Source organism: Rhodnius prolixus, unplaced genomic scaffold (assembly GCF_049639745.1).
Source record: "Rhodnius prolixus isolate KJV_2025 unplaced genomic scaffold, Rpr scaffold_9, whole genome shotgun sequence".
Taxonomy (NCBI): domain Eukaryota; kingdom Metazoa; phylum Arthropoda; class Insecta; order Hemiptera; family Reduviidae; genus Rhodnius; species Rhodnius prolixus.
Genome location: NW_027411604.1, coordinates 11737761 through 11762675, shown reverse-complemented (window position 1 = coordinate 11762675; position 24915 = coordinate 11737761). Strand labels below are relative to the sequence as shown.

General features: G+C 33.2%; 1 protein-coding gene and 1 non-coding gene across 8 annotated transcripts in view; one reads left to right on the top strand and one right to left on the bottom strand.

Moving 5' to 3' along the window:
* Positions 1 to 24915, top strand: part of LOC141453928 (uncharacterized) — a 133456-nt gene that overhangs the window by 88309 nt on the left and 20232 nt on the right. For 6 of the 7 annotated variants that reach the window (XR_012458313.1, XR_012458315.1, XR_012458316.1 and 3 more), the window contains 2 exons: positions 7414 to 7587; positions 15265 to 15437. The gene's annotated coding sequence lies outside the window, so the exon portion shown is untranslated. Of the gene's footprint in view, positions 1 to 7413; positions 7588 to 15264; positions 15438 to 24915 lie in introns of those variants that run through there. The other variant, XM_074127554.1, reaches the window with a different exon arrangement.
* On the bottom strand, positions 12337 to 12442 carry LOC141454837 (U6 spliceosomal RNA). Its single transcript, XR_012458985.1, has one exon. It is a non-coding gene; the product is annotated as a U6 spliceosomal RNA (small nuclear RNA).

Sequence of the window (24915 nt, the reverse complement as noted above, 5' to 3'; positions counted from 1 at the left end):
AACAACATTGCTATTGGGAAACAGTTCACCACCGCGACGCCGAGCAAAAAGGGATACAGGTGTATCTTTTTCCCGTAAGAACGAATGCCAAGTCGAAACGGACTCCACTCTTTATAGATCCGATGCGGCTCCGTCAAATTTTTTAAAAAAAATTGCAGTTGACCCTTTGGCGTGAAAAAGTTTGACAGGCCTGATCTCTATAGGTTAACAATGCCTTCATCTGTTTTATTTTAAAACTTTTTTTCTGGAAATATTTGCCTCAGGAGTATCTTAAGAGCGCTTTTCGCAATATTAGTAGATTTTCTTTTATGTACTTAGAAATACAATAACGAGACACTTATTGAGGTTGCTTTGCTATCTGTATATTTTAGTTAGAATATTCTAGAACCACCTAGGGCCTCTAAAACCATCTCACCATTCTCTAAATACTCGTTATATTTTACTGGAACAGTCTGGAGTGAATCTGATGAACTCTAAAAATCAGAAAACCTGAGGAGTTTGACATTTCTCATGAGATGTCGTTAGAATATATTATAAACGAGTGACTTTTTTTTTTTTTATTAATTTGTCCGTAAAGGTTAATTTGTAGCTACTACAAAGAAGCTGATTTGTAAGGCTTTGCTTTAAGATGATTCATCAACAAAACTAAGGCTCCTAGTGGTGAGATTTAAAAAACTTAATTATTAATTTTAGTTCGATTACTAATCAAATTTCTCCAAAAATACTGCGCTAATGGCACGCAAATTCTTTTAAATATTTAATTTATTGTTTAAAACGTAGTTACTAAAGTAAAATAATGCAAAATGTAGTGTTTTCGCGTGCCCTAATATAGTTTATTAATTTCTTATTAATATATTTAAAAATCAATTTTTGTAAATACTCGTACTATATATTTTTATTGAATCTTTTAAAAATAAAAAACAAGAAAAGCAATAATTTTTTCAGTTATACAATTCAGTAATAATGATGGAGCTCATGAATTATTGATGAGCTCCAGTTTTATGACTACCAGAGCTTGAAGACGTAAACCCAGCCATATAACATTACAATGTCTGTAGCAATTTTAATAAATAAATATATAAATGACAACTATTCCAAGAAAAAGGAGTTCTGTAATACATTTCAATTCAAGCCAAGATATGAATTATATATGTATAAATAATGTAATTAGTAATTATTGACGTGTAATTTGGAAGTTTATGTATGCCACACTAAATTCTGATTGAATAAGATAGGCCTGCAGAGGTGATTCTTTCTACTACATGCTGGAGAGTCATTAGCCACAAATGATAGCGCTCACGCGTTTCTCGAAGAATTGCCCGTCAGGCAGAAAACCACTAATAAACGCTTGTCACGAAACACAAAATTAAACGATTGCATCTTACTCATGGCGCCAATTTTTTGGGGGGCTTTTTTTTATTCTCTATTTTGCATCTGCGTGTTTATTTGAAGATGAAATTAGTACCATGTCTCACGATATTCTCTTAACATTACAGCTAATATAGCTTTAAATGCCTTATAAATTATAACTAATTGATTTTCTTTTCTGTGTAACGAACCGTTACAATTGTGTCAAATTTTATAAATTGAATTTTCAATTTCCAAAATACTTTGTGGTCACTCAAAGATGAAAAAAGTGTATTTTGAACATTCACTCAACTTTTTATTACTGCATTTATCGCTTATTAATAAAAATAATAATAAGTAATTAATAAAAACTAATAATAATTAGTACAATAATGAAGTAACTAAATAAACATTAGGGAGACATTCAATTCAATAAAATGCCACTTCATAGGGGAGCCTATTCTCATTTCTCCTCCAAAGTAATTCTAAATTTAAATTTTCTGGGCAGGGAGGGAAATAGACCTACAAGTGTATAGCATGTTCAAAACCTTTAAGAAAATCATCCTGCTTTGTGAGTTATCCTGAGATGTAATATTGCTTAGCACCCGTATGCATCCAAGAGAAACTTTACACAGACAATCCCTGGAAATATAGATTTTAATTTAGTTACATTAATTTAACACTGTTTACAATGATCTCTAACTAACATGCAATAAATTCAATAAAGAATAATAACTTCTATATAGAAGGACTAAGCATACATTAAATACATAGTTACCAAGCCCTCTTATTTCTTGAATCCATAAATCATAGAATCAATAGTTCTTAGGAGACAGTTCGAATCATCGTAGGTAAATTCTTACTGCGGATACAAACAGGTTTACGAACAGAAGGGAAAACTATATTTGGTTAATACATAAGCGTTAATGCACGATTCTAGGCCTGCTGTGAAAATCGATTAGCAACAGCTATATTCTTGTATTGGGCGTCTATCGGTACATACATTCCACATCAGTTTAACTATATAGAGAGAGTTAATCCTAATTGTGGTGATATGGAATATTTAGGAGAGTGGCTATGTGAAGGTATAGGTGTTAACAATAGTCAAAGTTACATGAGAATTATTCACATCTAGTATTGACCTATTGTCCAACCTGGTGCTCTATTCTATGCGGCTCGCTTACATTCTATCAGCATTATCCAAAACTTTGTCTATAATAGTTTCTCACTGTGTCGCACAACTAATTCTCACTGGCTTGCTGAAAATATTTTATCTACTTTTTTTACTTTTATATTTCTCGTTTGATTGATTGCTGCTTTGATTGAGTCAATTGTAATTTATTTTGCAACATCTAGCACAAGGATCTACCAACAACAGTTCCTTACATATCACGAGATTTTTTTTATTTATTTATTTTGTAACTATTTATATGGAGTAATAAGAAAATACGATTGCTAAGCAAACTATTGGATTGCAGAAGGGAACTCTTCTTTCAAAAGGAGAGCGAAGTAAACTATAAATAATCACACTTGAGAAAATTGTTAATACCTGAAGTCCTTTCCAATGTCTATTTAAATACATTTTAATGTAATTTAAAATTACTTAAGATGATTCCCAGGGAAAAAGTGATTATAAATGATTTGATAAAAATTGATGAGGAGATTTAACTGAAATTAAGTTAAAACATAATTGAAAAATGACGAAAGAAAATCTTTTTAACTTAAAAAAAATAACGATTTTAAAAACTTTAAAAAGAACCTTTTCGTCCTTGTAAACAAAATTAATCTACTATGAAAACCAAAAGACATAGCTGTATTATACAGAAATAATTAAGTTCATAAGTTTAACCATTAAAAAATTCTAAAAGTTTCTGTAAAGGTTTTTATTGAAAAATTTTTAACCAACATTTAATATAAAAAATTTAGCAATCTTGGTGCAAACGCGCGCGTGATTTTCTCATAATGCAATTAAATTTTATTATAACATTAATGATTTATAATGTTAGTATAACTTAATTATAAAGTATGCAGAAGGATAGTTGTTCCATGCAGTTGTTTAATACGCATTTGTTCCATACAGATAAATAGAGACTTCTAGCGCCCTAAGAACCGCAATAAAATTTGAAAAACATTTTGATCGAATATTATTAAATTAGGGTATTGTCACTTGAACGATTACGATCCTTATCAGCTGACTCACAATGCTGCTTTGTGTGAGAAAAATTAATAGGCATACGAAACTGATTGGAGAAGTATTTTGAAATGTCATCATGGTCTTTAGGCCACCGTCTGCTAGCCTCTCTGTAATAATCCTCCTGCCCTCTACTCTATTAAAAAAAAAAAAAAATGCTCTAGCATTTACATACGTCCTGTGAAAAAGTATAAACTCACTAGATAAAATTGAAATATTTTAAATCTGTACAACAATACTATTATTTAAACTGTATTGCATTTTAATACTATGTCAGAAAGCACTCAAAGGTCATCATTCTAGTTGATAATCTAACAATAAGAAAACCGTATCATGTAAACATATTTTATGTACGCTGAAGCTGTGAATAAATATAAACTCAATGTTTTGATCAAGGTTTATTTTTAACATAATTTTATGTTTTTGAAAGAATATCAATTCAGTTCACCTTTTTATATAAAAAAGTAAGTATTCGTGCTGATTTTCTTAATTTAAAATATGCCGGGCGGGATTCAATTATGTGAAACTGAGCAACAAAGAATAATCGACTTAAAAAGAGTCGGCATGACACAAAGGCAAATCGCTAGTGATCTAAACCGCTCCCAATGTGTGATTAAAAACTTTTTAAAGTTAGGCCAAGAAAATTGTGGAAAAAATAAAAGAACTGGAAGGCCTCCAAGATTTTCCAGTTATGTGAAACGCGCCGTTTAAGAGAAATTTCAAAAACTGGTGCTTCTTCTGCTCATATTGTGAAGCGATTCAACCTAGGGTGCGATGCCAGCTTAATACGGAAGTGGATAGCTTAAACCAGGTATTTAAAATATCGTAAAATTACAAGAAAACTGCCGCTCAAAAAACATAATTTAAAACGGCGCTTGCACTTTGCTGAAAAACAGATCCAGGAAAGCGAAATTTGGTCCAGGGTGATTTTCAGTGACGAAAAAATGTTTAATCTTGATGGGCACGACGGTTTCAACTGTTACTGGCACGACATAAGAAAGGGAAAAAAAATTCTCTCGAAGGTCACATTGGGTTGGTGGAGTGATGGTTTGGGCTGCTTTCAATGAAAAGGGCAAATCTCAAATTGCATTCATCACAGGCAAAATGAATGCAGTTAGTTATCAAAAAGGGTTGGAAGAATTCCTTTTGCCTTTTATTGCATAACTGCAGAGGAAGAGATAATTTTCCAACAAGATAATGCACCGATTCACAAAGCAAGGACCACAAAACAGTGGTTTGAGGATTTCGGGCCCAATATTTTGAAGTGGTCGGCTGTTATTCCAGATCTTAACCCTATTGGAAATTTGTGAGGGCTCATGGCAAGCGAGGTCTATGACTTTCAGAAGCCAGAGATCCAAAATGTCAAAGAACTCAAAGAAAGGATCACAAAAGCTTGGGAAAACATCCCATAGGACATTTTGATAAAGTTAGTAATTAGTGTTCCCAGAAGGCTGTTGGAGGTAATTAAAAAACGTGGGGAAAGATCTAATTATTAAAAGGTATTCTCACTTAAAACATTTTGAGTTTATAATTTTTCACATCTGTTTTTACTATTTTGTTACATTTTCTAGCTAATCCAGGCAATGTATTCTGACTAACAATAAAATTGTCACAAAGAACAATTCCATGCAAACTATATTATCAAGGTATTATATTTTGTAATATAAATTCAGAATAGAAGCTTAAAAACAGTTAGAGAAGATTTTTTCATCTTGAGTTTATACTTTTTCACAGGACTGTATTTCAGCAAATAATTCTACATTTTACAAACAATTATTCGGTAGTTAAAAGCTTAGTGTACAAGAGCATACTTAATTATTGTCAAGTCTGTACAGACACATTGTGTTTGTAAAGGAAAGAAACATCGTCATATTTGCAATGCTAAGTGTCACTGATTTTGTTAAAAGTGGAAACTTTGCTATCATCGTAAGTGCTTGGCCCAAATAAAGCTTTCACCTCTCCTAGGTGAGTCATTTTGTGCAGGTTCTTTGCCAACTTATGGGACATATAATTCTTTGACAAATTATTCATCTTGTATTGCGCGGAAGTTATTTATCTGTCAACTTTGTCAGTATAATGTGTATTCTTTTTATTCAAATTCCTACTGACTCAAATTCAGCTGGCGCAAAATAATTTCTAACCTGGTCAAAGATTTAGCGTTACTAATCCTCTAATTAGTTGCTCACGTCGTTATTAAATCATAACATTTTTCATAGGAGTTTCCCAGCTTTTTTTAAAAGTAGTAACGTTCCGTTTATCGTGAGGCCATTGATTGCCATTTCCTTTTAATTGCTGTGAGTGAAGCCGTTTTTATTGTCTTGTTTAGAACTAAAAACTTTTTTCAGATGATTTTTTATCTTTTTTAAAGGAAGTGAAACCTTTCCTATGATTCTGTTTTCCGTTCTAAACTCCCAAGCAATGAGTAAGGCGATTGTTGCGTGGTGTCTTTGATTTCTTGACCTGGTAGAACGCATTGGCTCGATGAACAGCTTTCTTCAGCCATCATATATTTCAAGAGGTTCCAAACATTCAGCAAGGCCAACATTTAATAATCTAAAAGTTTATGTAGAATTTCGCTTGACGAGTCCAAAGATATTTCAGTTGAAAGCTTTTACATAACTATGATGAAACTGGCGGCTAGACTAGTGCAAGACACTATTAGTAGTGAACTTAATTAAGAATATTTAGTGCACAACAACTACTGTTTCTATTTTGTTGTCGTTTGTAGATTTACTTCCCTGAGTAAATAATAAGTTGTTTAGGCATTGTTGTCGACCATTATTCTTTAGTCCAATAATAATTATTAATTACTTTGTTTACCACAATTCGTAAAATTAACTCTAAATCGTAAAACAGCAGTTCAAAGGTTTAGATTTAATGCAGATATTTCGGAGGCAGCACTCCGTCTTTCCCGAGAAGAGTACAATTCACGGGACTCGAACATTTTTTTGTGTCATTGTAAAATATCTCTTTATACTAGAAGCAAACGAAATGTTCAACTCGCCTAAGCTCACTGCGGAATTAGACCATTTATGTTGGACGGCAAGTGGCATTTCCTCTTCATATACCATTATCTTTAGATTAAGGGGAAACATGTACCGCATTGACCTGAAAACGGACAGTTGTGTAAGTTTGTTACGAAATAGAGCAAAAGGTCAAAGACCTTGTCAGTAGGAGGAAGCGCTTATATGGCTAAAAGTCAGCTTTAAAACTTTGCCTACGAGCCCCTCTTCAGTCTCCGAAGACCAATGTAACTGTCAGTACAGGAGAAAGAGGTGCTCCATCAAGAGGGTCTCGCTTTGGTATAGACTGGCCAATCCTACGAAATCTAATCTAAACTAAGTGAACCTGCTATGGTAGTTAGGAAAAGCCCATCTACTATCATTACCAAACACACAGCAGTCAACACCAGTCCATATTTTTCTTTTAGTGTGGTGCCCCGATATTTCCTTGTTTTTATTTCTCCTCTTCTCGTTGTTAGAACATTCTCGCTAACTGGGATGACTATATCCATAATCCAGACTGTTTTAAAAAACTTGAATACAACACTAGTTTGTTGTAGATTACAATTCGGTTCGTGCAAATTTGTTTGTGCTGGACGATTCTGAAAACTTTTCCAGTGAAGTTGTTATTAAGTACCTAATTTTTTTTCACGGTATTATGTTGCTCGAATACTCTCCTCAGTAAGGTTCTAATATGCTACCTTCGAACTCCCTTCTTATACTGAGACTGTTCGAGTTCTGAATCATCAAAAGTTTTAAAAATATTTATTGCCACTATAATTTGTTCGAACGCTATGTCTCTTGTTTTAAAATTGGAAGGATGGATGGGATTTTTAGAGGCGTAGACTAATTCCAAATTATTTAATTTTTCAGGTAAATTCAATCCCGACTAATTCCCCATATTTTAACCGAAGAGGAAGTGAATAAATTCTAATAGGAGAGAGTGCTAGCAAGTCTGATCTAGTAATCGAATTTTGGATTCAACATGTCCGAAGAGTATTGACCGCAATCTATTCTAATGGCACGGGGATGAAGTATAAATACCAGGTGGTTTTATAAAGTATAAAATTGTTCTGAGAGAAACATGTTTAATAGAAGCTTTAATTTAATGCTAATTTTAGTTGAAGCATGAAAATAATTTGTTTCAATTAGAGGAGCTTTAATTAATTTTACAGCCTTTTGGTATCGAAAGCTATTCGTGATAAGTAATGCCACTCACCTCTGTAGGCTTACTTAGATGAGAGGAAACACGTTTAAAGCAGTAGTAATAAATTGTAGGAAACTTCGTACTACATCTTCCATTCTCCTAAAAGTAGTAAGACAAAGTATTGCAAGCTTGCTGATTTCCCAATCGCAAGTATTAACTAAGATCAAAAAATGGTAATAATAAAATGACAATTTTTTTTAGTTCTTATGATCCCTGAGGATACATTTTGTGAAATGTATCACTATATAAATTGAAAAAAATTCTCGGAGCTTAGGTAGCAGTGAGGTGAGGCCCCCCTCCCCAAAAGCTATAATATATTGCGGTACTGCATTCGATTTCCGGGACCTAAGCCTTGGGTAATTTAATGGTTAACAGAAGAAATTTACTGTAGTGGTTGCTAGTCGCCTCTGTCAACTACACCTAATTTAACAATTGGACGTAAAATCCGCCTGAAAAATGGTATTACTATATTTTATATTTTTATAAATTAACGAGGATTGTACGGTTGATGAAATTTCGTTTTTAAGAAAATGGCCATAGTTTTTTTTTGTTTAAATTCTGTATAGGAAGACCCAGCAATTTTAACTTTCGAATAGGGCCATTCTTTAGGGGGTTATCAACTTACCTAACCTAATTTACATTCTGTGTCCATAATCATCAATACTAAATATAGAGTAGTCTTACCGCACTATAAAACATGTAATGGAAATGAACAAGCTACTTCTGCAGGAAAAAACAATAATTTGGAAACGTCGTTTCTGAGAGTTTCATGGGTAAATGGAATAATTCCGCTCTTAATTATTTAAAGTATATTAATCTACCCAGCTTCCTTACTTAGCCTTTAAACAGCTCTTTCCTTGAATCTGTTTAAATTTATTTAGCTGATATTAATTAATTTATTTTTGGTTTATTTGAAATAATGTTTTGATTATTGGTAATACTAACCTATTGCTCTAATGTGGTAATTCTTTTTGTAAGAACCATGGTTCTATGACTACAAGTGGCTTCGTTTTATTCTGTAAACCGTTTTTCTCATCCATTCCTTTTCAGGATATTTTCTTTTCTCCATCCTTTGACCCGGAAATACAACAAAAACAGCTCTTCGCTCTCAATCTGAGTCTTCCTTTTTCCTTCAAGTGTAAATATCTGAATTGTTTTAATAAGCTTTTGTTAAGGTGTAACGAAATTCTTATTTTTGTTTGAAGAGCATTAAGCAAGCATTGCTTACTAGTTTATTCTTCAAAGAATGATACTTTGTTTTTTAATGTTTTACAACCATCTTTGTGTCCGCATATTATTTACTCTTTAGTAAAACGAAGGTTTTTTGGGTGGAAAGAAAGTAAACCTGCTTTTATCTCCTTTTCTTTAAGAAATTTTCACTCAGTAAACATGAGCTCTGGATCGTGCCAAGGTGGTGGTCGAATGTGTTAGGCGAGCATGGTGAAAAAAAATCGTAGGCAGTCTCACTTAAAGTGTGTAATCTTGCACTATCATCCTGGACAAGAACCTTGTTTTAAGAGAGTTATTTTTTGGCCAGATAGGCAGCACAGACTCTATCCAGTTTGGACTTAACTGATAGCTAGAGCTACATTTGGTCGTTTAGCCCACCTAGACCATTATCTTTATAGCTGCAAACCTTTCCCATTGACTGGTATTAAAAGTTTTGTTTGTTGTAGAAACTTGGACATTTCCAGCCAAAATGCCTTTGCTAAGCAACCAACTGGGATAGTTGACTGGGATAGATAGTCCATAGATTCTACGTATCATGCTACTACGCATTTATAGGGGAGTGAGACTTGCCTAATCATTTTTACAAGTTTCCTAATGCTATTTAATTTAATTAATATGAACCTAAAATATTACTATTTATCTAGTCTTCTGTAAATAGACATTTGGTGATTTAGGAACTGTACATTTTAAGATTATGTAGTGTGCGTTGGTTATGGGTACTTCTCTGGCTTATTAAACACATAAAATAAATTTTAAAAAAGTAGAACTATGACGATAGGAATTAGCTGATTGGTTAGCGAATACTGAATTCCAATGCGGAGATCGCGGGTTCGACTCCAGGTGTGCTAGCCTTAGATTTTTTCTTTCTAGGAGCTGCTTACAGCTCACTGCCCGGTGATGGACGGTATTGTTTGTAACGAGATAACGCGGCCGACAGTGCACTGAAAGAAGCTCCGGACGCCAATAACTTCAGACGCGCCTTAAATTAAAAAAAAAAGAAAAAGATATTGGCAATTTGAATTAAAGTTTACTTAAAGCTAAAGTTTCGCATGAATTTTATATCAGTTGTTTAAAAAAGTAGCATGAGCAAGTGAAGAAGAAGATCAGTGGTATCACAACAGCTGAGTACCATTCCTGATTAATTAGATTTCTTTAATTATATACCACCGTAGAATGCACAACGATTTTCAGTTAGATATATCAAATTCTCTTTGATCAACCCCATAGAAAAGAGAGAATCACAGTCGCTTCTTTTTTTGTAATGTTTTTATTTTGAAGTGTCCATTCAACAAACTAAAAACAGAAAATGAAGTTAGGTAATATCGATTTTTTTATTTTGTACAGTGCACCAGTTCCATTACTAAATGTGTGAGAGCGCTATCTGTCACAAACACTCCTGACAGCCTGCTCAAACACATATGTGCTTTCATTTTATTACTGAAACTTCTCTCTTTTTTTCTCTGTCACTTCAGTTTCTCCATTTTTTTTTCCTCCGTTTTACAGGACGAAGTAGGTTTACTATGGGTGTTATGTTGTTTATATAGCGTTAACATTCATGATGTGGCAGAGGACATCGTGGAGATGATGTGCCTACATGTCTCTTGAAGTGAATACTGCAGTAATCAATATTACATTGAATGAATTAAATATCATCATTTACAAACTCTTCTCCTTATTCTGGTGTCAATGAATATTTGTTCCAGGTTCCTTTTACAATGAGCTATATTTAGGACATCTATCTTACGAGGGTATTTAGAATATCTATCTCGTACAGGGTTCACAACTCGAGTTGAATGGCAATTTCTTCGAGAGCATTTCTCGCAAAGAGATTTAAAATTATTTACAATTAAATTGTACTTAACATTTTCTACTTTATTTTTCCAATGAATCTGAGTTCGAAAGTTTATGTACGCGTAAAAGCATGTATCGGTTATTACAAATAGAATGATAAAATGTTAATATGTAGCAGGCGGTTTTGAATGAGAGAATGTATATCAGAGAAACTAAACAGTCTGCTAGGCAACAACACTTGTGAAAATTAGTGTCATTTCTAGGCTAGTGAGAAATAGTCCCTCTTTAAGATGGGCGGTTTTAATTCTTTCATTCAATAGGGTGTCTCGGTAGGAGGTCATGTTAGCAACGAGAAGTCGGACTAATTGTCTGGTTAGATATTCTAATTTAGTATCCCCGGAATCCTTTTTATTTGCATCTAGCACTGAGACGAAATGAGTCTTTTAATAAGTCCTTGATTTGCATTAACTTCGAGGTTTAATGGTATAATTTCCAAAGCGAAGGAGTTAATTCAAGAATCCTCTCCAAAATGTACTGCATACCTTCGTAATCATCAGAATCGGATGGTTCTAAAAGTTATGGTGGATCTGCTTACTGGGACCCTGTAAACACAGAAGACCTACAAACCAGCTGGAATTTATCGCTGGTGGTCATTTCAGGTTTTGCTTGACTGAGAAAGGGACACCTTTTGTGCTTTATGGAGCATCTTTCAGGCGACTTTGAGGCTTTGTTGTGAGCATTGGGCTTATTATGTGCTCTAAACTATTAGTTAACTCTGATTAACCAGGTGAATGTTGCATAGATCCGGTTTCTATCGCTATGACTAGTTCTGTTAGCTCTTACTTCATTTTTTTCTATTCTAAATATGCCTTCCTCTTACGAATGTATTTATAATGTGGCCGTTAGTGAGAAAAAACTGTATTACCTTCTGCTAAATGCATTTGTATTTCAAATAAAAATACATAACTAATCAAAAAGGGAGAGCGGATATTAGAGACAGTAAGTGTAGTGTGTTATATTGGAGTGATATTGCAGTCAGACCGCTGTAGCACATACCTCGGCAAACAGTTAATCACATTTATTCCTGGAAACCTGAGCTCATGGCAAACATTCCGCGGTTATTGGTCAAGCTTTATTGATGATTTTTGTGTCTGGAATGTCTTCAAAATTTTATCACCTACAGGTAACATGTTTTTTTTCGTCCACAGTTGATTAATTTCTGTTTTTTAAAAAATCGAAGGGCCAAACTTCAAGTATTTTCAACGCTGTGGTTTCGGAGATTGCGCGATGAGTGTTGGAATTGGTATGTTGATTGATAGAATTTTTCAGTAAAATTAAACTTCAATTCAATCATATTCGTCAACTCATCCATCATTACAGTATCCCCTTGACAAATTGTCTCATCATAAATTAAGTTAGTTCAGAAATTGAATTGATCTATTAGAATATAATCCAGTGTTTAATAATAACAATAATATCTTTATTATGTTAAATTAGAAAAATAAAAACATTATCACTGACAACATAAAGATAATACTCTTGGTTTTATATACCATCAGAGAGATAAAAAAAATGTGAAACGCTTCACGATTTTGCGTGTCTTCTTGCGCAGGGGCCATGCTAATCTTCTCTGTATCGTTCCAATTTTAGAATATGGACCGCCGAAGCGAGTACTAATCTAGTGTTTCTTCATTAAAAGAGTTCTTTATAAATATTATCATATTCATCAATGGTTTACATTTCTCATATGATCTTTCATTCCCGCACGGTAGGGAGACCAAATAAAATGCTTTAAAAAAATTAAATACCAACTCAAGAAAAATTTTAACTGACCATGTAAATTCCATCTTTTAAAGGTGAAAAACACACTATCGGAAAAGATTTTCACTTCATCCTTTATGAAATTTGTTACTTGTTTTTTTCCAACGATTCAGCAATTTTCTTGAGTAAGTTGCTTTTTTATGACTTCCTGTTCTTTTTATTTAATTAAGGCGTGTCAACATTTGTGGTCATTGGCGCCCATAGCTTTTTGTTTTTTAGTGTACAGTCAGCCTCTGAACAGTGTACTGTCGTTACTGGCAACACTGACTTTATTAAATGTGCAAAGTTTAGTATCCATTTTCTTATTTCAATAACACCATTTTCTTTATTTTTAATAATAAAAGGTAAAGCAGGAATACCTGACATGTAGCCCCACAGATAAATTTGAAAATAAAAGAAGACTTTTTTCTCCTACAAAACCAGTGTTAGTTCTCGACATCATTGTTCAGAACGCTAGTGAGTCATGTATATTTCATGGGAAAGGAAGAAAAGAGATGGAGTTGAGATAAAAATAGAAAATAAAAATGCCTTTGGGTGCTCGACAGTGAATAAGATCAGTTTTATATGCAGCCATATGACGGATATGCAATATTACATGTATAATATTTATGTGTGTGTGTGAGTATGTTGGTGAGCGGGTGTATGTGTCAGTGGTATCGGGTTCGTTCTTCTTGACAGTAAATCTCATGGGTATCACCTGGTCTTATACTTGTCTGCGACAATGGTCTCCTCAATACTAATAGTGCTACATTATTTTATAAAGTTGTTCTTGCTTACATTTCGACCAGCTTCCACGATTTCGTTTGCAATTCTTTTCGTTTATTGGTTGAAATAAAAATATAACTTTTTGTTTCTCTTTCCGCATATTTCGTAATAAACTTTTCTTGAAACTGTATTTTTGCAACAATATCGCTACAGGCCACATTTTTTCAATAATGTGTCACTTTTGCTCAACCAATTTACTTCGTATCTGAAATTTGACTTACATCGATATAACGTCTAGATCATAAAACAAGATGTAATCTTATGGCTCCCATAATTTCATTAAGACAATCGTAAGTTAAAAATCCAATCAATAGAAGAAGTTAAAATAAATAAATAAATACGGAAGTAGTATTTAAATTTTCATATTTCCCCTATGTAATTTGGAAGAAAATTTAATAAAACCTAAAAGAGAGAAACCTTATCAGTTTTCATCGAGCCTTAAGCGTGAAAATCAGAATTTATGAACATTTTAATGAGATAAGCAAACCTACCATTACTGATGTTTGCCGTTACAATATATGTACATTCACCAACTAACACAATTGATTATATTTCTGAGAAATCAACGTTTTTTGCGTATTAGAATGATTTGTAAAATTATGTTGAAGGAGAGGTCGCACCAATTCGTTAGAGTGGATACAATTAAATATGTATATATATGTGTGTAAATAAATAGAGGGTAGCAAAACAGCAGAGTTAGTGTCTACACAGTTATTACTGTAATATATTGCCGGCGTATGTAAATTACATCTGAGAGGAGAAATGCAGACAGTTATTTTAAGAGAGAGAGTAAGAGAGATTGAGGAGAAAGTTCCGTGGGTAGGTACTGGGTAAGTTGGGTACCATGAACAATAACCAGAGTTAAATATACAACCGGAGCAATAGAAGAGTGAACCCGGAATGATATAGGGTTGCTGCTTTGATATCTCAGTTACCACCAAACAATAGACGTTCTTTTTTTTTTGAATAGATAAAAAGAAATGTCATTTTTAAAATTCTGCTCACTGTCCAAGGAAATTCGCTTTGAATATTAACATATTACAGACACCTTACTTTTAAGAATAATTCCTTACTAATAAGTCCCTATATTTATTAAACTTTTAAGAGTAATTATGATACAGATTGTAGACTTCATTTAAGGAATTCCTCCTCTAAGACAATCATCCATTTTTCCGCTGTGTAAGCTTAATTTTCCAATTTAAATCCTAGTACACATTAGGTTAGATTTTGATGGGGTTAGCCAGTCAACTTATGCCGCCATCTCGACCCTAACGGTAAGTTCTGGTACCCTCCCATTGTCTCACTTTTCCAGTCCTGTAAGATAAATTCGTTTAAGGTCTGGAAAGGGACTCCTCCTGGGTAAAGGTGGAAGAGAGATGTAGATGTCAATATCGTTGCTTTTTCTTTCTGACTAAGCTAAATATACATTACTAACCGTTACAGTATTGATGCATGAGTTTATACTAAGTCCGCTGTGCCTCCAGTATCAGAAAATATGTAGGTACTTATCAATGATCAGAATGTCCATCCTTGAATCACACTGTCTTGATAGGTATTAGAGCTGCATGGATTTTTGAGTAAGTTATCATTCTGGAATTGATTATCTTTCTCTTTACCGTTTACCCTCTACGTTTACCGAGGAATCATACCTAGGCTTAGCGCCAAACTGAATACCTCAAAAAATCATAAATGTAAAGAAAGGAATCATAATGCTAATACATATTGTAAACAATTTCTGTTATTAAATGATTGTATTGTATAAAACCAATTCTGCCTCCAAACAATTTTGGTATTCCACTGCTATTCATATCTTATAACCACTATTCTTAGTTGCAAGCGCAAACAATAAATTACACTTAAAGAAATAAGTCATGACACACAATCTAACCAACTACTTTCCATTCTTCTAGATAAAGCCGCTGATGGGAAGATGATTAAGGCTTCACTATGCAGACAATAAAGGAAAAGGATCTAATTAAGAGAAGGCTAAAAAGTGCTCGTTTGTAAAGAAGACTGAGGAGATAGCTTCATACCAGTTCGGTGATTGCCCTCATCAGCGAGATAACAATCCTCATTAACTTAGGTAAACAACAAAGTTTTATATTTGAAGCGATATGTGGAGTACAGTATTAGTAATTAGATCGACATTACAAAACAAATAACCAAAATTAGTGCTGCTAAATTTTCAATCACAATTTATACTGTTTATTCAAATACTTTTGAAGCTTACAATAAAAAACAAAATTAGGAAAAAAACAAAAATTTAATAAGTTTTATTAAATAAGTTAAATTAAGTGTATAAAAGAAAGATGGTGAATAAGATAACATAAAAAGAGAATTGAAGTGGCCTATTAGTTGATGTTAGAAATCATCTGGAAGAATAGGGGTAGCTCTCAGTGAGCTGTTGTTTCTCTGAATAAAGGCAGAGAAAGAAAGTTCAGTACAGAGAAGAAGAGAAAGACAGAAAGGAACGTTCAGTGTGCCTTTTGTTACCGCATAATGTCCTCAAAGCTTCAATCATCATTGAACCTGCCTTAATTAAAGAATTAACTAATTAAATAACAACTAAAAGAAAATGAGAGGGAAAATATTTGCTTTCCTTTATTTGACCAAATAATCTTTCAGAATAATTAATAATAAAAGTTGGTATAGGGTTTTAAACGAGTCTTATCATTTTTTACAGTTCATGTACCAAATTATGAGTTGGTGCAAGGTGGATGTAAATGTTAGGACTTCAACACATCACTCAAATAGCACTTCTGATGGAAGGCTACGAATCCTACTCTCCCAGAAGTGCCCGTAATCGTTTTTTTTTCTGAGAAAATGCTTCAAATAAACGATATAGAGGCGCTTTATTATTGTAGGTTTTTTTTTGGTTGGGGGGGGTGATCTTAGTTTGTTGGGCGCCACAAATGTTTGTATCCTGCCAAGACGGACAAAGTAGCACCATCCTCTGAAAGAAACGAAATTATTTCCGGGCTCCAGGTAGCCAAAACTATTATTGGTAGTTCTGGCAACTTTTAAAATTGCCCTTTTTGGTGTCTGAGAAGGGATTGCTCTGGGATGAGTAGCTTTAGAATAAAAGTCGATGGAAACGGGATTATTTATGTAAGAAGCTAAAATAAAAACACTTTTAGATAGAAAATTAAGTAATTCAAACACTTTTAGTTAAATAAAAATCAGTGAATGGAAAATTGAAATAAAAAGACAGTAAATTTAAATGGGTTATTTAGGGAACAAAAAAAAAATATCAAAATTGAGTACTTTTCAACTCAACGCTTTTTCGTGCAGTTTTTGACGACTAAAACCCTTATACATCTGTCCTACCGAACAGGTTAAATAATTCCTAAAACTTAATATTAGGTACGAAATTGCTCTTGAGTGGATAAGAAACAAAATTGTTATAAACAAGCATGAAATTTATACTTAAGAACGTAAAATGCTTGAAATGGTATGTGCACTCTCAACAAGATGGGCGGTAGTCTGAAACTTCACTTCAAACAGTTTTATTGGTCCGGCAAAGAGTGAAGATTCGAATCATCAGTTTTGTCTTGACTGGAAACATCTGATTGCACTCCAACCTTCAGTGGGAGGCTTCTCTACAAGGTACATTTGACAAAGTATAGTCAAATAGTATAGCCTATGCCATTTAGCAGATTTTTTTTGTTATAATTTAAATGGATGTGTTAAAAAAAAAAAAAAAAAAAGATTTGGTTGTGATGATGTTTTGCCGGATGTTAATTGCATTATATAAGTTAAGGGGCATAATTGTCGGGATTCTATTACAAGAGTCCCTGGGGGCAACGACCAGTTATTAGATCAGTGAGCTGGAAAAAACGTGTATTAGCTAACAGCTACTGGATTTATCCAAAGGGCAATTTAATCCAGGTCCAATAAATGGTCACATCTGTTTGTACGGCACAGCAGGACATGGTAGTGTTTGAGTCACGAGTGTGTAGAAAGAAGGTGTATGCTGGTTTGGAGGGGCCGAAGATTGGATATGATGTTGCGGCCACTATATTGAACAGATTGAGTGAACTCCTAGTGGCACCATCAGAAGGAACTGCCCTCCATGTTACTTAGCACTAATCTTAACAAATAGCCTGTAATGGTTGAGGAGAGGGTTGTTGGTTGTCGATACCATTACAAGCCCTACATCCACGCGTTGTCACTTTCACATAACACCTTCTATTTACTCTCGTCGCTAAACTGTATTAAACTGTAACAACCTTCTTACACTTACGTTTTACCCCAACATGTCAGTTTAGTAATTTTTTTGTTTTTTTAGAATAAAACATTTCTTTAAAGATCCAATGAGGAAAGTTTGTCCACTGAATTATGAGGAACACAGAAAGCTAGCCTGGAACTTTAAAAAATCCGTCAATTTCGTGTGGGAGTTGATCTAGTTAAACTTGGATTTGCATCAAGTTTGAGAGTAACGATTTCTGAAGTGAATTTTGTGTATAACGCTGACTTTCGACCGGCCAAACATGGGATCATGGTTCTAAGAACAGTGATAGTATCGAGGCGGCCGCCTACGTTGAGGAAGTATTCAGTCAGTTTCTTTTCTTGTTAATCGCTTTTAAGAATTTCTGGAACGTAATTACCTAACATGTAGTTAAAATTTGCTGTTAATAGAAAATTATATTTCAAATAAGTTTTAATATTAGAACCTTGATAATTGAGTAAGAGAAGTCGTGCGAAAGGTCACACCAGATTTGCTTAAAACAAAGTAAGCGTCTTGCTTGTAGTCCTGTTAAGTTTAATCTTTATATCTAAATAAATTAAAGTAAGAGCTTAGAATTATCACTCACTGCATAATATTTAACTTATTCAACCATAGAGAAACCCTCAATGGTTTTTACTCATCTGCTTATAGTTCTGTTTTCCTCTATTTTCACACAAATGGAATTTGATAAAAACCTAGTATCGCAAGAAGATATTTTTCATCAGAAGTTAGAACTATTGAAAATGGTTTTCTCACTTGGATGTCTCAAAATGGAGTAAAGTTGCCTCGTTTTATAGAAAAGGCTGTTTCTTGTTTCGTTGGCCTTGTTTCTTTTCTAGTTTTAAATAAGTTTTAAAAGAAAACTTTATACCTTTTGCTTCAAGCGCTTTGAATTTTGTACGGGCAAAACTTTTTTGTTAAGATCTAAACTTTTTAGTAGTATATTTTAAATTTTGCTGTAAGTTCTTCATAATAAATCAATTTGCTTAGTTGTGTTTAGGAATATTCATCAAAATTTCACCTCTACCCGTCATCATGTTAAAATATTTCTTGAGCCTTTCTACTTGGTCGGAAAAAGTACTTTATCTTTAGTAGGAAATGTTAAACACAGTTTCTGAACTTTCTTCTTCTCCTAGCCTACTTTATTTAAACTATGAGTGAGAAGTTATTGCTCATAGTACAAAGTATCTTCCCCAAACCCTCCCTTAGAGGGATGAGCGGGTATCAGTCACCATCCCTAATAAGATTACTCATTTTTATAAACTTTAAAGTGACCGCATTTTTCTTAGGATAAGTTTTGTTTCTCATTGCGGTGGTGATGTTAAGGACGATCCTGGTAATAAGTTGACTTTATAAAAACCTTAACCAATACTGATTAGAAAGTTGGGAAATATGCCATTTATTCTATAAAATCCTCCTGGAGCTTCTTCATCCTAATTCCTTTTTGGGTTCCATTTTTCATCTACCGAGTTAATCGCTAGAATCGTGCACGTTGTTAATCTTGGAGCAGTGGAAATACTAATTAGTACTGGGAATTAGGAAGAATATGATAATTGATGAAATTTGCAAAATTGCATCTTGCAATGCAAATCCATTTCGGGTAAAATTTTTAATAATATAAAAGTATATTTAGAACGGAATTTTTGCCTCGCCAATTTGGAATCGAAAGTCCCTGATAAACGTAGACTTATCATGAAGTCACTGATTCATGCATTAACTGACTTAGCTCATTTGAAATTGGAATTCATTACCAACAAAGTACACTCATTATTGAGGGCTCTGTTTGAAGATAGTATTAATGATGATCTAATAAATGTTTTATGCTCATTACATAATCTGTCTTCAAAATAGTTGCAGATAAATGCATTCGCTTAAAGTTTTGGATGCTTTGGCTTCAAATCAATTGATTTGTTTCAGAGCCGACATTTTACCAACATATGTTCTCAATTCTGATAATATAACATTATGTTATTTTTGAGATACAACTGAAAGCGTTCGTTCAGACAGAGCGAGACAAATATGAAAATTAGTTAGTGTCCGTTAAAAAGACAAATATAAACTCTGCAAGTTGGAAATTCTTTCTTTTAAGATAAGAGAGGCTAAGAGGAAGAAAAAGCATCAAATTATTGTACATTTTAGTTTAATAAATGGCCGGAGGACCTCTCAAGGTAATTTGGTGGCCGGCGCCGTTCAGTCACCACTTTTAGTCATCTATAAAGGGCAATAACATTATTAAGTAGCCTTAGAAGGGCGATATTTGAACATAAAATCAGATTATGTTTACCATAAAGCTGTTCTCATCACTTATTTCTCTTTTGCAAACTTTAATGTATCCATAAATTCTTTAATAGCTTCCACACATATGTGGGTAACATTAGGCTCCTCTACGATATCCAGGAGGTAGTAAACTGTGAACTTTTAGCTAACCACCAACGATATAAAATGTTAAATTAAGTAAAAGTTCTCAAAAAGAAAGAAACCCTACTGAGAACAAGAAAATAATAAAACGTCGGATAAAAAGAAGTATTCCAAGTCGAAGTACTGTAGAAGATTCTATCCCTTCTGTAGTATTCGCTCGATGAAAATTAGATTTGCGATCTCTTGGCCGCAAAATCTATTTACATGCCATTAAAACGCTCTTCTACCATGAAAATTTAATAAAGCTAACATCTGTCAATGAAGTACCCTCCGTTCACTCATAATTATTGGCAAATGTTTCCAACATAATTTTTATCTTTATTCTAAAGTTAAAAAAAATTAAAATTAAAAAAAAATATAATTTTGTTTTACTTACTGCTTGTATTGAATATCGATTAAGTAAAGCTTTAGTTAATGTATATAATTAAAATGTTTTATTTATTATAAGGAATTACAATATTTGAATAAGATATTATGCTTAGACTGGTGTTTGGCCTTAGGGAGAATCCATTATCTAACAGCTCATTAATAGCCCCGAATTCTAGGGAATATCCCTTCTTAAAGGGATTTATATTTTATTCCAGATTTTTAATACAAATTTTTTACAAAGAGACCGAAGTGAATTCACCAAAAGTTAAAAGGTTATGTTTTTATTTAATTTTTATTCATAACAGTTCACTTACATATTTATCCAATAATTTCATACTGATTCTTAGATATTCAGATGAATTGATCGCGGCTATTATTATAAATTTTTTTTCCAGTTAGGCGAAGTACTTCAAAATACTTTTCGCAAATTTCTGTTTAAAATTACTTGATATGTACTGTTATATTTGTTGATAAACTTAGAAGTTTGGTTGTACGACAACAAAAGTTCCTCATCCTGATAATTGTACAGAATTGCTACTACAATGTTATTTAGAAACATAAGGGTGGTTTACAATCTGAATATTAATGAGGATTATAAATTCTTGCAAAATCTCTTCCAGCAGCTCTTCTGGAATCTTCATGTAATAAATATTCATAATTATTAAAACTAGTGTTTAGGTTGTGTGAAGAATATGAATTTTTGAGATTATCAAGGCTTAATAAAAACCTAATAGCTTCTGATTTGGACCCTGGATTTGATAAGAAAGTTATATTTATCTCAGAATTTATGTCACCTTTTAATAGTGCTTTACATAAAAAGGCGAAACAACTCAAAACTTTGGGCAACCTTACCTATGTATGGTTTAAAAACAACAAGCTTTTCGTACGTGAAACCCCTAATTCACCTGCATTATCTGTCACGGATGAAAGTGACCTACTGAGGTTTATTCCCGAAACTTCTTCTGCTAGAGATAACACTGTAATTTCAACAGCCGACGAGTTTGAGGATATTGACACTGACACCTCTGTATCTTCTAAGGGAAAACTCCAGCTCAAGAAAAGAAAAAGAATATCAAAAAGAGGCCCCTGGATTCTTTTTTAAACAGGCGCTTTCCAGCAGTGTCCAAAAAGGAAAAGTAAAACGGTTTCATAGTCTCCAAAGTAATTTGCCACTTAATAACCAAATTGTTTCGTCAAAAGAGTTTAATAACACAAACTTTTGTATTTTATTTTGGAATATTGAGGGTTTCAGTAATATATTCAATATTGATAATAGTACTAAGGATTTTTTATTAAAATATAATGTTATCTGTTTTCAGGAAACTTTCTTGCTAAATGATAAAGTCTCTTTACCATCTTTTTTAAGAAAATATGTCCCTTTCGTGGCACCAGCTTGTAAGACCAAAACTATGGGTCGCCCTAGTGGTGGATTACTAACTTTAGTTAAAAAAGTCGATGGCATCGATACTAAATTGTTAATTAGCAGTAAATATGAGCTGTTTATACATTTGCGATCTGAAACCGAGGAGCTTGTCATTGGTCAGATTTATTGGTCCCCCTCTATAGACATAGACATTTGTTTAGAATCTCTCGAAAATGCTTTTATTTCAAATAAAGAAATTAATAATGCCCAGAACTTAATTATTGGTGGAGACTGGAACTGTCGAATCGGCAACCTTAATCAACTTGATTCAGACTGTTTCCCTCAAAACGGAAGTTTTTATGAAAATCGTTTATCACTTGATACAGTTACGAATCTTAGAGGTAAGAAATTAGTGAATTTAATGGAGGACTGGGGGATGATCGTGCTAAATGGGAGAGCTTTAAACGATTGGCCTGGACAGTATACGTGTTTTACATATAACGGAGCCAGCTCTGTCGATATGATATGGGCTTCTTATTCTACATTCGACGTACTTCAAAACTTTAACATACACCCAATTCCTGAAATTTCAACTCACATTCCTTCTTCAGTTAACAGTAAACTTTTTAATTTTTCTTTTAACAATAGTCGCAATTCTTCCAAAAATAAGAACTTAATTTCTAAAAACGTGTTTGATTGGGATCCCCAGAAACTAATTACTTTCTCTCTATATCTTTCTATTTCCCCTGCATTGTATTTCAATTCTTCTGACTCCAACGAACTATATGAAAATCTAATCGAATGTTTAATTTCTGAAGCAATAAATTCTAAAGTCCAGACAGTTGTCACAACTAATTTACCTCGCGCACAGACTTATTCTAAGAATAATGCTTGGTTCGGACCGGAGTGTAGGGAGGCTAAGAGGGATGTTAAGGTAGCCTTTAAAAATTGTAAATTACACGGCTTCTCCCCAGAATCATTAAATAACTATTTAGCTTCAAAAAAATCATACAAAAATACTGTTAAATCGCATAAAATACAATACATAAATAATAATTTAAATGCTTTGGCTAATACGAAAAATTCTGCCGAATTTTGGAAGTGTGTGCGACTCTTTAAAGGAAAATCTAATGATAGCCTACCACTTCCTTTGGATTCGCTGATTTCGTTTTATCGCTGTTTCTATACATCGCCTCTGAATGCTAATATTACATTAGGCAATCTGTATGATTCTTACTTAGATTCGGATATAACAATCGAAGAAGTACAGCGGGTTGTAAAATCTGCAAAAAATAATAAGGCTGTTGGTACAGATGCAATCCCTTTTGAATATTATAAATTACTACCACCAAATTTTGAGCATTATTTAGTAAATTTATTTAATGTTATCTTCCACTCAGGTAGAGCACCCGACAAATGGTCAGAAATTAAAATTAAACCTATTTTTAAAAAGGGAGATAAGTCGGATCCTAACAATTATAGAAGTATTGCCCTCGTTAACACTATGATGAAACTTTTTACTTCTATCATAACCCAACGACTTTCTAATTGGTCTGAACGAAATAACATTATCCCCGAGGAACAGAACGGATTTCGTGAGTCCAGGGGTTGTATTGATAGCATTTTCACATTGAGTTCTGCCATAAACTTGATTATTATTAAGAAAAATAAATATGTCTTTGCCATATTTGTTGATATGCAGAAAGCATTTGATTCAATTGACCATGCTAACTTGTGGTGCAAACTTCACTCGTTTGGAATTTCTCAAAAAATAATAATTTCATTAAAAAATATTTATGACAAAGCTAATATGCTATTAGATTATAATTATTCGCTTTCAGATCCGATTAATATTACCAGAGGTGTTCTCCAAGGAGAAACAGCTAGCCCTCTTTTGTTTAATCTATTTATTTCCGACATTGCTGATTTTTACAAATCTAAAAATTCATTTGGTATTCCAATCTCCAGCAACTATGATCTATCCATTCTATTATATGCGGACGACATGGTTTTTCTGTCTGATTCGTGGCATGAATGCCAAAAAAAACTGAATTTCTTGAAGGAATACTGTAGTAATAATTCGCTTACTGTCAACACTGACAAAACCAAAATTGTAATCTTTCATAAAGCTGGAAGAAAGAAAACATTTAAGCCGCTTGTTTACAATAATCACGTTATTGAGGTATTAAATTCCTATACATATTTAGGAGTCCAATTTAGTTCTTCCGGAAAGTTTAGGCAGGCCAGTCAGATGTTCATTAAAAAAGCTAAATATGCATCCTCCATCGTTAAAAATATTCTGATTAAGTCTAAGTCTGATTCATGGGCTACTAAGGAGCGACTCTATAAAAGTATAGTAAACGGTTCTCTACTTTATTGTGCTGAAGTCTGGGCTCCCATGTACAGTCGTGATCTTGATAAAGTTCTAAACAATTTCGTTAAAAATATTTATCATTTACCTCGTCTAACTCCCAGTCATTTCATTAGATTGGAGACTGGTCTCCCTCATCCAGAGACTGAAGTAGTGAAAAGAATGGTCTCTTGGCACAATAAAATACAAAATATGACTGACCAGCGGTTACCAAAAATTGTATTTAATGCTTTAAAAGCAATCGATAGTTGCAAGTATAATAACGTAAATTATAACTGGTACACCCAATTTAAGAACAAATTATTGCCTATTGGTTCAGAACATATTTTAGAATTAAACTCCAGCCTTTCTAGTATTGAAATAAAAATTATTGATGATCGATTCTATAACCATTTGTTGTCCTCTGATATCGACAGGGTCATCCATTCAAAGTATAATAAGGAATTTAGACATTTTAGCTCTCTAAAGGGCGGTGAAGAGTACTTTGAATTTAGATGTTCTATTAAAAAGCATAGATTAGTTTCTCAAATTCGCCTATCAAATTTTGATTCGCCCTCTTTTTATCTTAACAATGAACATTTCAAATTAAACAGTTCGGAAATATGCCCGATTTGCAATTCATGTAATCCCGAGAACTTATTGCATTTTTTAATGGAATGCGCTATGTATAATGACCCTAGGCGCAGATATCTGTATAAGTATATTAATAAAAATGTCTCTAATCTCACAAATCTGCATAACATATTAACAGTTAATTCCAAAGAAAAATTAAATGACATTTACTATTTTGCAATAGAAGCCTTAAAAATACG